Here is a 14351-nt window from a genome sequence, read left to right as displayed (position 1 = left end):
AAATTATCTCATTTTTATGTGCCTTCATTTTCCCCTACCTATTATAGGGACGATGCAGCTAATAATAGTATTAATTATAGTATTAGTAATAGTATTAATTACCTCATCGAATTTCTATTCAGAGTGAATTAGGGGAAAAAAAGTAGAGGACTGTACAGAGAAAAGTTAACGATTATTTTCTTTTGATTTTAATCATTTATTCAGTCAATGTGTTTGCATGTCAATTTCTTTGTCTACATTGTTCTAGCTGTTGGAACTATGGAAACAAACAGGAAAAGGACCTGCTCCAATTCTACTGGGTAGAAAAGCAATAATACAGCAGTGTAATTGCAAAGAATGACAATAGCGTTTTTTGTTGTGTGGTGATTTATAGCTAATAAGTGATTTAAAATCGCTCAATTATACATAATGGAATTCTCATTTTATCCTAATTCATCTTTATCTTTATTATTATACATATGGGGAAAAAAGCTTAGAAATCTTCAAAGATGACTATGATTTGAATCTTAGCTCTGCTCTATGGTATTTATTATTGGCCTAGTTCAGCTAAGATCTGTGTTTTAATTGACTTAAGTGTAAAGTGTGGATAATTATAGACTCCTAGAATTATGATGAATTTAAATGAGGACATTGGTTGTAGCATGAGACATGCTACAATTTCTTAGTGTTCCACTGGACATATCAAGTCATGTAACCAAGGTCAGTATAGAGGTGGGCGTGTTAGTAAGGACATTTCTCCAATGAGGCATACACACTTCATTGTAGGTCATTACTGTAAGCGTTCCCTTGTATGTGTAATAAATATTATTTAGAAGTCATTGTGCATCACTATAAACATCCTAGTTCATATGTAATATATTAAAGCTACATACACCTGGGGATTGACTGCATCTTGGTTAGTGTGCGATGGAGGAAACTGTGGTGTATAGCCCTCAAGTCCCCACCCACTCACTGAGAACAGCCAAGCTTAGGAAAAAGATGCAGCCCATCAGCAGTTCTCCAGCCATTCCTGTAACTCACTGGGGCAGCGGTCTGAGGCAGGCGGGCTATAAACCAGCTCAGAATATTAGATATTCTTGCATCCTTTCCCTCTGTCCATCCATACTTTCTTTTTTTTCCCCTGTCTGTTTTCTTATTTCTCCTTTTTTTGACTTTTAGATTTTTCTTTTCTTTTTCCTAAAAAAGTATGGTACTCTTGCATTGGTACACCTTTGAAAGCACTCATAGTAAAATATATGTTCGTCTTACCATCCTCTTTCTTACAGGTGAAACAGAGGCATTAAAAAGGAATGGAAAAATTGAACCTTTCCAGAAGGATTTTTTCTCAAGGGTCTGTCTGGTTACCCCAAACTTGAGCTGCTCTTTTTTGTGTTCTTCTTAACAATGTATGCAGTCAGCCTTCTGGGTAATGGCACCCTTATTATTATCAGCATTTTTGACTCTCACCTTCACACCTGTATGTACTTCTTCCTGGGGAACCTCTCATTCTTGGACATCTGTTTTTACCACTTCTTCCATTCCTTTCATCCTTGGGAGTTTCCTCTCAGAGAAAAAGACCATCTCCTTCTTAGGCTGTGCAGTGCAGATGTTCCTTGGCTTAGTCATGGGGACAAAGGAATGTGTGCTCCTGGGCATGATGGCCTTTGATCGCTACGTGGCCATCTGCCATAATGAGCAAGGATTCCTATGTGTTCATGGCAGCTGGGTCCTGGCTGGCAGAGGTCATCAACTCTGCAGTCCAAACTGCAGGTGTCAGGCTGGGAATATGGCCTAGTGGTAAAGCGGTCACCTCGTATACATGAAGCCCTGGGTTTGATTCCTCAGCACCACATATATAGAAAAAAGCCAGAAGTGGCATTGTGGCTCAAGAGGTAGAATACTAGCCTTGAGCAAAAAGAAGCCAGGGACAGTGCTCAGGCCCTGAGTCCACTAGGACTGGCAACAAAAACAAAACAAATAAAAACAAACTGCAGGTGTGATCCAACTGCCTTTCTGCAGGAATGTTGTCAATCATTTTCTCTGTAAAATTGAAATTGACCTGTGTTGACATCTCAGGCAATATGTTCATCACACTTGTGGCCACGACTTTGCTCATCCTGACACCATTATTATTAATCATGATATCTTATACATTAATCATTTCCAGCACCCTGAAGGTTCAGTCCTCTGAGGGGAGAAGCAAGGCCTTCTCGATCTGCTCAGCTCACCTGACCATGGTGATAATAATCTATGGGATGATCCTCTCATATACAGGAAGCCCAAGTCGAAAGACACACTGAATTCCAATGACATGGATGCTACAGATGACCTCATATCTATATTCTATGGTGTGATGACTACCATGATAAATCCTATGATCTATAGTCTTAGGAATAAGGATGTGAAGGAAGCAGTAAAACACCTATGGAAGAGAATAATCTTTATGAAATGAGTGGGAAAAATTCAGGTCATTTTATAATCACAGTGTGGAAATTGTTTAGTGAAATCAGATCAAGTAGATAATAAATTCTTGGCATTTGCAATTCATCTCACAAAGCTCTCAAGGTCTATGCTTGTTATCTGATGTAATGAATAATGAATATTGACAGTTATGGACCACTGAAAGCTTATTTATTTATTTGCCAGTCCTAGGGATTGAACTCAGGGCCTGAGCACTGTCCCTGGCTGCTGTTTTTGCTCTACCACTTGAGCCACAGTGCCACTTCTGGCATTTTTCTATATATGTGGTGCTGAGGAATTGAACCCAGGGCTTCATGTATGGGAGGCAAGCACTCTACCACCAGGCCATATTCCCAGGCCCTGAAGGTTTTTTTTTTAATAGAGAGATTTTCAAACAGGAGAAGATTCCAAACAATTTTTTTTCCTTCCTTCCTTCCTTCCTTCCTTCCTTCCTTCCTTCCTTCCTTCCTTCCTTCCTTCCTTCCTTCCTTCCTTCCTTCCTTCCTTCCTTCTTCCTTCTTTTTTTCCTTCCCTTCCTCCCTCCCATCCTCCCTCCTTCCCTTTCTTCTTTCCTACTTTCAAAGATTCTCTCACATTCTGTATGTTATCTCTTTACTAAATTGACTCCACTGTTGTAATAAAGGTTTTTAGTATGATGTAATTCCGTTTAATAATTCTTGCTCTTATTTCCAGAGCCACTGGTGTGCAACTCATGATATCTTAGCTTGTGTCAATACCTTGAAATGTTTTCCCTTAGTAGTTTCAAAATTTCAGGTATAACATTAATTAATGTCTTTGGTGATTGAGTTGATGTCTGCACAGAGTGAGATAGGGATCTAATTTAATCCAAAGTTCCAGTGGGAGAGGCTCTTTCTTTACTGTGTTTTGGCTTCTTTTTTGAGAGTCAGATACCTGTAGATCCATGGGTTTATACCTGGTTCCTACATTGTGACACATTGCCCTATGTTCATTCCAATAACATTCTGTTTTTGTGATGGTGTCATTGTAGAATAATTTGTGACTGGATTTTATGATGCCTCTAGCATTATCTATTTTTCTTAGGATTTTTTGATTAAAGTTCCTCTGGCTATTTGGGGTCTTTTGTGCTTCTAAATTTTAGAATCTTGTTTTTCTAATAATGTGATGAATGTTTTTGACATGTTGATGGAACTTGCATTTGGTATTATGACCATTTTGGGATTATTAATTCTCCCTGTCCATGAACTGGAGAGGTCATTTCATTATCCATTGTCTTTATCACTCTCTCTTCTTGTGTTTTATCATTTTCCTTTTAGAGTCAGGTTTATTTGAAGGTACTTTTTTGTGTAGCCTTTATAAATTGGATTGGTTTTTTGCTTTCTTTTTACATGTTAGCCTTTCTGTATAAAACTAGTATATTTTGATACTTTTTTTTTATTCTACTCCTTTGTTGAATTTGTTGATCAGTTCTTATAGTCCTTCAGTGGAATACTTATGTGCATTATTTTTTTCTCTTGCCTTTTGAATCTGACTAAAATTTTAAGCACTATATTGAGTAGTGGGAGTAGTATTTTGTGTTATAAATAATGTTTAAAGGAAATGTCTTCAGTTTTTTTCTATTCAACATAGCCTTTATTGGGTTATATGATTGTTCTACACCTAGTTGATTCAGAGATTTATCATAAGGGGATATTGAATTTTGAGCAATGCCTTTTCTGTACCTACCAAGATGATGGTTTTATCCTTAATTATATTTGTGTTCTGGATCACAATTGTTGATTTGTGTATGCTACATCCTTAGAAGAAAATCTACACGATCATCGTAGAGGATCTTTGTAATATTTTGTTGAGTATAATTTATAAATATTTTGTTGAGGAGTTTTGAGTCTATGTTCAAGATGTATTGGTCTATAGTTTTCTTTATTTATCATGTCATTATCAAGCTTTGATAGTGTAATGCTTGATTTGTAGAATGAGATTAGAATCATAATTTTCCTTTCTGTTTGATGGGATAGTTGGTGAAATATTGATATTAAATCTTGAAAAGTCTGGTAGTTTGAGTGGTCAATCTATTAATTCAGTTCTGTGCTTTTCTTTGCTGAGACATTGTTCCAGCTTTATTCTGTTACTTATTGTTGAACTCTTAAGGGTTCAAAACAAGAAAAATAATAAAGGTTATATAGTTGAGAGTTCTTTGTTTTATTTATTTTTAATAATTACTTATTTATTGTTAAAGTGATGTACAGAGGGGTTACAGTTTCACATGTAAGGCCATGGGTACATTTCTTATACTGTTTGTTACCTCCTCCCTCATTCCCCCCTTCCTCCTCCTCCTTTCCCTCTCCCCCCATGAGTTGTTCAGTTGGTTTACACCAAATGGTTTTGCAAGTATTGCTTTTAGAGTCGTTTGTCTTTTTATCTGTTGTCTCTTGATTTTGATATTCCCTTTCACTTCCCTAGTTCTTTTTTTTTTTTTTTTTTTTTTTTTTTGGCCAGTCCTGGGCCTTGGACTCAGGGCCTGAGCACTGTCCCTGGCTTCTTCCCGCTCAAGGCTAGCACTCTGCCACTTGAGCCACAGCGCCGCTTCTGGCCGTTTTCTGTATATGTGGTGCTGGGGAATCGAACCTAGGGCCTCGTGTATCCGAGGCAGGCACTCTTGCCACTAGGCTATACCTCCAGCCCTCACTTCCCTAGTTCTAATACCAGTATATACAGTATCCAGGGTACTAAGATGAGATACAGTGATAGCTCGGGGACAACCACAGGAAGGGGATACCAGAGGATCATCAACAAAGAGAGCTCTTTGTTTTAAAAATAGGTACTCTTAACAATGACCTGTTGTCAAGAACTGTTTCATGATGCTCCACAGGTCATGCGCTGTTATATTTCATTTTTATTTTTACAGGAATTTAAAACTTTTTCTCTGATTAATTCCATGACCTATCATTAGTTCAAAACTGTTGTGTTGAAACTCTGTGTGTTTATATGGTTTCCATAGTTCATCTTGCTGTTGCTTTCTAGTTTTATATTAATTTCAACTTTCAACTTTTGTATTTATTTCAACTTTCATATTCATGAAGATCTGTTTATTATGTAAAAGTTATTGTCTATTTTTGGAAAAATTCTATATGGTGATGAAAAGAGTATATTCAGCCACTGTTATGTGAAATATTCTGAAGATGTCTATTAAATCCATTTAATAGAGTGTAATTTCACTAATGTTTCATTGTGGATTGTTTGATCTCCATGAACTAATCCAATCAGCCAATCCATGTCTTTTGACAGGATAATTAATTTCATGAGAAAAAAGTGAGAAATTTGCTATAAGGAAAATATTTTTAAAAATATATTATTTTTTTCACATATTTCCTGGCTCTTTGTTCCCCAAATTTCTACTGTAGAAGGAACAAATTTTCTCAGTCACTGCTCACGATTTGGGAAAGTGCACATTTATTTTTATGTCCATTATTTTGCTGTGGGGCATCTGGGACACATTGGACAGCATAAGCCATTGAAATATGAATACTGAGTCTAAGTAACATTGCCTTATTCTGACAACCATCCTGCTGCCTTGCTGGGCGATAGGGGCTTTTCACCAGCTAAGAAAAGCCTACAGGTGAGATAGGCCTTTCTTTGAATTGCAGATGTCCTGTTGTTTAGCCCCAGGAAAGCTTTGCTACAGAGACTGCACACCATCGATTTACCCTAAATGGTCTGATTTTCTCTCCAGGGAACTTTTCCCTATATGGTTTCCTTTGCTTGCCCCTGAGTATTCCCCTATGTGATCTGCTTCTGTTAAGTCTTGGTCTCCACCCCAAACATGGGGGTTTTGTCTTTAAAAGCTTTGTGCACATTACATTTTGGGCTGCAGGTCTTTGAGATAGGAGCTGCAGTTGCCTGGCTTTGTAATAAAGACTCTCAGTTCAAGCTCTCAAAATGTGGTTTCTCTATTTCTTGCGAGAATTCCCGTACAGCACCATCTTAATGAAATGTATATGAGCAAGAAAATTGTCTATGCTGTTCTTTTTCTGAGCTTTCTAAAATTGGATGAAGTTTCGAGCTTCTTCTGGCTTTGTGTGCTTCCTTATATAGCTGAGATTGCACAGGTTCATTTAGTCTGTCTCAAGTTCCTTTGTTATTACATATGCTAGGTTTATGTAGAGAGTAGGAAACTAAATGTTTGATTTGATTAAACATTGTTCTTGGGTGATAATAAGTTACAATTAGACAGACCCTAAGTCATTTTCTTGAACAGAGGATATTAACATTAGAGAGGAATTGATTACAATAATCCCGTTCAAGGAACATCAAGAAAGTGTTCACGGAAGAAGTGGTATATGTTTATTTATATGAGTAGAAACTTGCATATAAGATGAATTACATTGGCATTTAGATAGAACAGTAATTTTTGTTTTATATAATTTGAATCACTGTAACCATGCAAGTGTCTTGATATTGCAGCTATTAATTTTTCCAATATTGACGTCATGGTTATAGTCAAACAGTCACCTTATGGCTCAGCACATTTGGGACAGAAAATTAATGTTTTACTGTAGATTATAGATTTGGGTATAGTGTGCAAGAGGAACACTGGAGAAAAGGAGAGATAAGGCATATATCAGTCAGAGGAATACAATGCTTATTCTGTCTACTGGTGGGAGAGGAAAATAGGCAAAATAAATTCTGTTGAACAGGCAGATGTGAAACTGGAAATGAACATTGAACTTGAGTTTATAGTAATGAAATGTGAAATGCAGACTTAGTGTATATACGTATTTTAGACCATATCTTGGATGGTCTAAAATATAATACAAATACCTACCACCCTATATGATGAAAACTCCAACTTTAAAATAATTAGATGTATTAAACTAAAGAATATGAGGGCTGGGGATATAGCCTAGTGGCAAGAGTGCCTGCCTCGGATACACGAGGCCCTAGGTTCGATTCCCCAGCGCCACATATACAGAAAACGGCCAGAAGCGGCGCTGTGGCTCAAGTGGCAGAGTGCTAGCCTTGAGCGGGAAGAAGCCAGGGACAGTGCTCAGGCCCTGAGTCCAAGGCCCAGGACTGGCCAAAAAAAACAAAAAAAACCAAAAAACTAAAGAATATGAAAATGATTGCTTATGCACAATTTGAGAAAGACTGCTCAGAATACAAGAAGATGGGATAGGATGTAATTTTTGTAGCTTTAGCCAAAAGAAGTTTTCCTTTACTTGTGCTCCATCTTCTTTCACATCCCCTTTGCTCTATGAACTAAAAGAAATGTTTTTAAACTTGTAGCAAGTGCCAGGCTACCTGAGGCACCATAATTGAGCATGAGATAGCAATGTGCTGTAATTATTTTCTTCATTTTCCCACTTAATCTGTAGCTTACTGCTCAGTAACACTAATGGATGATATTACTGAAAATATTCTCTCAGGCTCAAAGTTTTTAGTTCAATCTCAGAAAAATGTATCAGATGTCTATAATTTCTTAGGGCCTTGATACTGTCCTGAATGTTTGCCTACATTGGGGGCTCCAGAATTATCTTCCAGAGAACCAGCCAATAACATATGAAGACAATTTAAATTCTTTTGAGGGTAGGCCAGGGAAAGTTCCTGCCATAAGTATAACTTGCAAGAAACTAAAGTTCAGGGAGTAAGCATTTCTGAATTGTGTGTTGATGGCAGGACATAGGAAACTGCTGTCTTTTCAGGGAATTGGTGTTTATGTTTTTAGAATTTTCTATTTGATGAGATCATATATTGTTTTTCTGGTACGCTGTAACTAAAGGGGAGAAATCAATCTCTCAGGATCCTCTGCAGACTCCCTCCAGAAAACTTGCATAGGAAAAAGTGTTGTTAAAAAGTAACAAGTTCACCCTAACAAGCTGGGCTTTAGACTCTAACAGGCACAAGGGATCCCATCTCTGTGTAACTTATTTGTACCATGATAAAAGATAGAAGTAGGTCAGTAAACTTTTTAATGATGTCCTCTGAGATGTGGTTTCCTGCTCAGGTATAAATACTAGACTATGGTTTGTATTCCTGAGGGAGGAGATTACTAGTCTCTGAGATAACAAGTAGAAAGAAAATGGTATCTTCCAATGTTAGCCCCTTTTGAAGTATTATACTTTCTATGGTTCAATGTAACAAAGACTTGAAAACTTTTTGGAACATTTTACTAAGGAGGGGAAGAATTATCCATTGGTCAATACCAAAGAAAATTAATTTTAAAATGGAGCCCCGTAATGGAGCTAAGTGTATGACTATTAAAGTCTATTGAGTAGTGATCTAATCTCTATTGAACTACTTCCTACATTTGTCATCTAGGTTGATCTCGATGAATTTTTGGGTTCTATATAAACGATTGCATAAACACATGTAGATGTTTAAGGCCCTGTGAGGTTTGAATATGTCTGCAGCATAATATGGAGTGGTTCCCTTCTATGAGATACAGAAAGCATTCATTAGTAATGTGGCTGCTTCACTTCTAAGTAATCTGTAGTACGAAATGTCATGAATGTTGTCCAGAGATCATCAGAAGGATCAACCTTATCTGTCTCAAGAAAGTTATTGTACTTTCATCTTTGTTTACAGTCCTGCCAATCTAACCACAACTTTGGATTTATTGTGTGATTAAACAAAGGAGTTTTGTTTAGTGTAGCTGTTCCCAGAGGAGCCATTACTAACTCAATGGTTCAGCACCCCCATTCTCCATGATAATATTTATGATATCTTTGATTCTCTTTCCTAGAATTTGGATATTCTCTTTTTAGCCACTTTAAGGCTCTTCATTGTGGTATTTGTAATTCTGCATACCCATGCCTTTCTTCTTTTTCTAAAAAAGATATTTTAATTATCTTTAAGTAGTTGTACAAAGGAGTTGACATTCACCAAAGAAGTTCATGAATATAATGCATCTTGACAATATCATCCATTTCAACATTCTTACTCATTCCTTCCAACCTATCCCTTCCCTTGCTTTTCTTAGTTTTTAAGTTATGTATTGATTTTTTCTTGCCATTTAGCAAAGTAGTTTATGTATTTAATGCACCTTGATCTGTCTCATCACTTAAATATCTTCATCTCATTTCCATGTTCCATTTCATTTTACATTTCTCAATTCTGTGACAGATACAATTAATGGTTGCATGCATTCTTTCTTGCAAGTACCCATTTCCTGGTACTTATTTTGTTGGTCTTTAACTTAGTCTTGACCTCTCCATGGAGTCGATTATACTTCAGTCAATTCATTTGTAGCCACTTGTATAACACAGAGTGTGTTTACATATAGATTTATAGGCAACTTGTAGCTGCTACAAATGAGGGATACCATGCAACTTGTGTTTCTCGGAGTCCAGCTTACTTCGCTTGATGTACTTTTTCCAAGCCTTTCTTTCTACCTATTGGGCAGCCTAATTTTCTCCCCTGTTAGTGGCTGTACTTCTTCCATTCATAAAAAGTGGGGTGAGGTTGTTAAAGGTCATTCCACTTTTATCATACACCGAGAAGGCATTGCATATCATATTTGCCTCAAGGACCCTATTATCCCCAGCATCAAATTGAATTTCCATCATTAGCGTTTAAAATTTCATCTCCATGTACTGACTGGGTACCAGCAATCTAGCATCCACTCTCAGCTCAAAAATTGACTATTAGCTCAAGGAAACCCATTAATAACAGAACTCTCTATAGTCCAAATGCTTCTTGACTTGAAGAACTAAGCACTCTAGCATAAAAGAAATGTCCTGAAATTTGGATGAAAAGATCATACATTTAATCCTCATGATAAATGAGGAAACAGAGTTTCAGAGGTTTGATCACTTACATGAAGATTAGTAAGGTAAATGAAAATATCAGATTGTAATCCAAATTGTTTTTACTACATATGTAGATCTTTAACTATGGAGATTTTCTGTCTTCATTAATGAATGAAAATTTCTTGAGGCATCTAATAATGAAAGTACATAATCATAGGTTTATTTATTAGTTTTCCTTTTGTTGCACCCCTGCTCCTAATGGTAATTATCCATTGTTTGTTAGTCCAAGAATATGTATGAGTTTTTCAATACAATCCTAGATAGAAGTAACATATTCATGGCTTCTGTCATGATTGAAGTACTATTAAAATATCCTAAATTCACCTAATTATCCAATCAACATCCTTGGTAAAATGCCAAAGTAAAATATAGCCAGGACTGCTAAATTTCCTTGCCCTTTATTAATTATTGATTAATAATCAGCATCAAAGATATAAAGTACAAAAGAAGTTTTATTAAGAATTACTGAACACATGCTGCAAAGAGGAAAAAAAAGCTTGAGATTAAGATTGAAAAAGTTCAAAGTACTTGAATCCTTTGCTGATCAATTAACTTGCTGTTTTAGCTACAAGCAGTTCTCAGTAAATTTAAGTACCTCTCAGATGATTTCTAGGCTCCATTAAAAGTGTTTTTTTTTTTTCTTTTCTCTACTCATCAAAGTGATTGCATCTTAGGTAGCCTTTGTCATGATTTCACATGCCTTAGATTTTTATTCTGAGCAGTAACTGGACTTTTTGGTATTTGCCACCTAATGAGTAGGCCCCTGGAGAAAGGTAACTGACTACTTAGAAACTGTCTTAATCTCTAATAAGAGTCTTAATATTATCTCTATCTATAAATAAAGAATAAAGACATGGACCTTTTGGTATTAGTGTGAAATTTTAATAAGAACCTTTCCATTTTGTCTCTTTACATCTGTCTTCTCTATGAAACATTCTTTATGTATTAACTCAACTTCATATTTCCCACAAAACTACTTTTATGTATCCAGTAAATGTTAATATGCATTATTCAGTTTCATTTCATTTCTTAGAAGAAAATTAAGGGTGAAAATACTTTAGAAAACTATGGCATAATTGACAATTAGAATGGGCAATAACTGTCAACAACACATACAGCTGCAGAAGTGGCTGTAATCTCAGTCCTGGTTCACAATGTTTTAAATTATTGTTTGAATGCCTTACATATGAAACTGTAACCCTCTGTACTTCACTTTGATAATAAAGAAGAAAAAAATTATTGTTTTAATTTTGAATGTTTTGGCTTTACTTCTTTTCCTAAAACCTATCAAAGGAGTGGTATTTAACTGCAACATTACTGTGGCCATAATGGTTGTTTTTGACAGGCACTCACTTTTACTTATTACATACAGCACTGGCTGTATAGGTGTTAAAACAGTTTGAATGTCAGTACTACTTCTCAGCTATTTGGAAGTAAGTTTTAATTGTTCTAGGCTACATGGACTTATAATGAACTGTATTTAATAATTATAAAGAGGAAAAAGAATGTGGCTTACTTAATGTTTTTCTTTGAAATTTTCTGGCTGTTGATTTAGTATACTATAAGATCTACATATGTTGTACCTATGCTTTAGAAGAACATGTATTATATAATGGTTGACTTGTGAAAATGGCTCAAATACTTTATAACCACATATATTCTTATATATTATTTCAGTGCTTGATACCCATGTACACTTATATTGGGTTTTATTCCACCTATGTTGAATATCTTTTTATTAGCGGATTATTCACCACCCTATTGAAATTAACTTTATAGCATAATACAACTCCTTAGCTTCTAAAAATGACTTTTCAAGTCTTGTCTATTTTGTCACATATTAACATAAAAAACAATCTGTGTTTGGTTGCTTTGCCTAATATATGTAGTTACTTCAATCTTTATTTACTTTTTATTACAGGATTATCTCTTCCAAATACACTGATTATAATAGTTATATATCCCTTTAAGCTAAAATGTTACATCCCAATAAAATACCATTACTTTAAAAATATTATATTTAGCCTGTTCACACTGATTGTGGGTACAGTAGGTGTGGCTTCTCCCTAGTGGAAGTGTTTTGTGAGTTTTGATTGTAAACTCAGTTTTTTGTGTGGGAATGCTTATTGCAGGTTATTGAAAACAAGTTCATCATGGAAACATTTGGGAGTGGTGCTGTCTGAAACCATAGGCTTACAATAGTTGCTACTATGCCACCTACATTTCACAGAGTTAAAATGTAAGATGCATTAGTGGGGAAACTCACCTATCATTGTCCCATTATGTTTCAAATCCCAGAAAAAGTAAGGTAGTTGGTCACTCCACACCTGTCCCCCTACATTATAATGCACAACTCAAGTACAATGAAAGTTTCATATCAACTCCTAAGGGATCTATATATGACAAGGTAACCAATGTAGTTATTTCAAGTCTTTCATTTAATCACATTTCATATTCATTTTTCTTTCTGGTCCTGGGGCTGAACTCAGAATTTGGGCACTCTTTTTGAACTTCGTTTTCCCTTCAAGGCTAGAACTGCTATACAACTTGAGACAAGACTCTACTTCCAGATTTCCAGATCTTTTTTTTCACTCTTTTCCCCCCTTATTTTTGTGCTGGCAGTGGGGCTTAAATTCAAGGCCTCATCCTCCAGCTTGGCTTTTTTGCTCATCACTGGTGTTCTACCATTTGAGCTTCATATCCACTTCGGTGATTTGCTGGTTACTTGAAGATAAGATTCTTCTTTTGATCAAAGCTAGTGTTCTACCTCAGTGTCCACTTCTGGCTTTATCTGTATATGTGGTGTTGAGGAATTGAACCCAGGAACACTCTACCACTAAGCCACATTCCCCGCCAAGCCAGATGTCCCTCAGTAGATGAGTGAATCAAGAAAATGTGGTACGTATACACAATGGAATTCTATGCCTCTATCAGAAAGAATGATACTACCACATTTGTAAGGAAATGGAAGGACTTGGAAAAAATCATACCAAGTGAAATGAGCCAGACCCAAAGAAACATGAACTCTATGGTTTCCCTGATAGGGAATAATTAGTACATCTCTAGGCTAGACATAGCAGAAGATCAAAATAGCTCAATAGCTATGTCCATATGAACACATAGATGATGCTAAGCAAAATGAACTCCAAGTTATGGAAACAAGTGGTTTATCATTGTTGTTGTTATTTTCAACATACTATGAGAAACCATGCCCTTTTTTCTGTCTTTTTTATTTATGTTTATTTAATTTATCTTTTTTCCAGTCCTGGAGACTGAATTTGGGGCCTGAGCACTGTCTCAGGCTTCTTTTTGCTCAAGGCTAGCAATATACCTCTTGAGCCACAGAGCCCACTTCTGGATTTTTCTGTTTATGTGGTGCTGAGGAATCGAATCCAGGGGTTCATGCTAGGCAAGCACTCCACATTCCCAGCCCCTCTTTTGTCTTTCTTTCCTATAGTTTTACACCTGATTTCACTGTAATTGATTTTGGTACCCTGGATATTGTATATACATGTATTGAAACTAGAGAAGGGAAAGGGAATATCAAAATCAAGAGACAAAGGATAAAAAGACAAACCAATTCAACAGCAATACGTACAAAACCATTTGGTGTAAACCAACTGTACAACTCATCGGGGGAGGGAAATGGGGAGGGAGAGGCAGGGAAAAAATGAGGGAGGAGGTAACAAGTTGGATAAGAAATGTACTCACTGTCCCCTCCCCCCCCAAAAAAGAAAGAAATGAAGAAATGTACTCACTGCCTTACATACGAAACCGTAACCCCTCTGTACATCACTTTGACAATAAAGAAATGAATAATAATGATAAAAAAGAGTCTTGCTCCTTTACTGCAGATACTGGCTTGGAACAGACTTTAGCCTCCTGAGCAGCTAGGATGATATATGTTATTTCAAATATGATAGAAAACATGTCTGATTTTATGCATGAAGTGGATCATATATTTATTAAATATATTTATTTGTATGTGTTCTGATGCAGCTTCTGCTATAATTCTGTAAGAAGCTATTAGGGTTAAGAACAAATAAGACACTGTCCTTTGGGAACTTGCAGCAAGCTACAAATAAATGGACACATGAAAATGAATATAACACATCATGTGTTGATTAA

The 14351-nt window shown here is 36.1% G+C and overlaps 1 pseudogene; it reads left to right on the top strand.

Annotated features, from left to right (window-relative positions):
- The first annotated feature begins 906 nt into the window (after nucleotides 1-906).
- Nucleotides 907-2558, top strand: LOC125352967 (annotated as a pseudogene).
- The last annotated feature ends 11793 nt before the right edge of the window (nucleotides 2559-14351 follow it).

This window comes from Perognathus longimembris, chromosome 1 (genome assembly GCF_023159225.1).
Source record: "Perognathus longimembris pacificus isolate PPM17 chromosome 1, ASM2315922v1, whole genome shotgun sequence".
Taxonomy (NCBI): Eukaryota; Metazoa; Chordata; class Mammalia; order Rodentia; family Heteromyidae; genus Perognathus; species Perognathus longimembris.
Note: the sequence above shows the minus strand (reverse complement) of the source record. Positions and strands in the feature narration are given on the sequence as shown.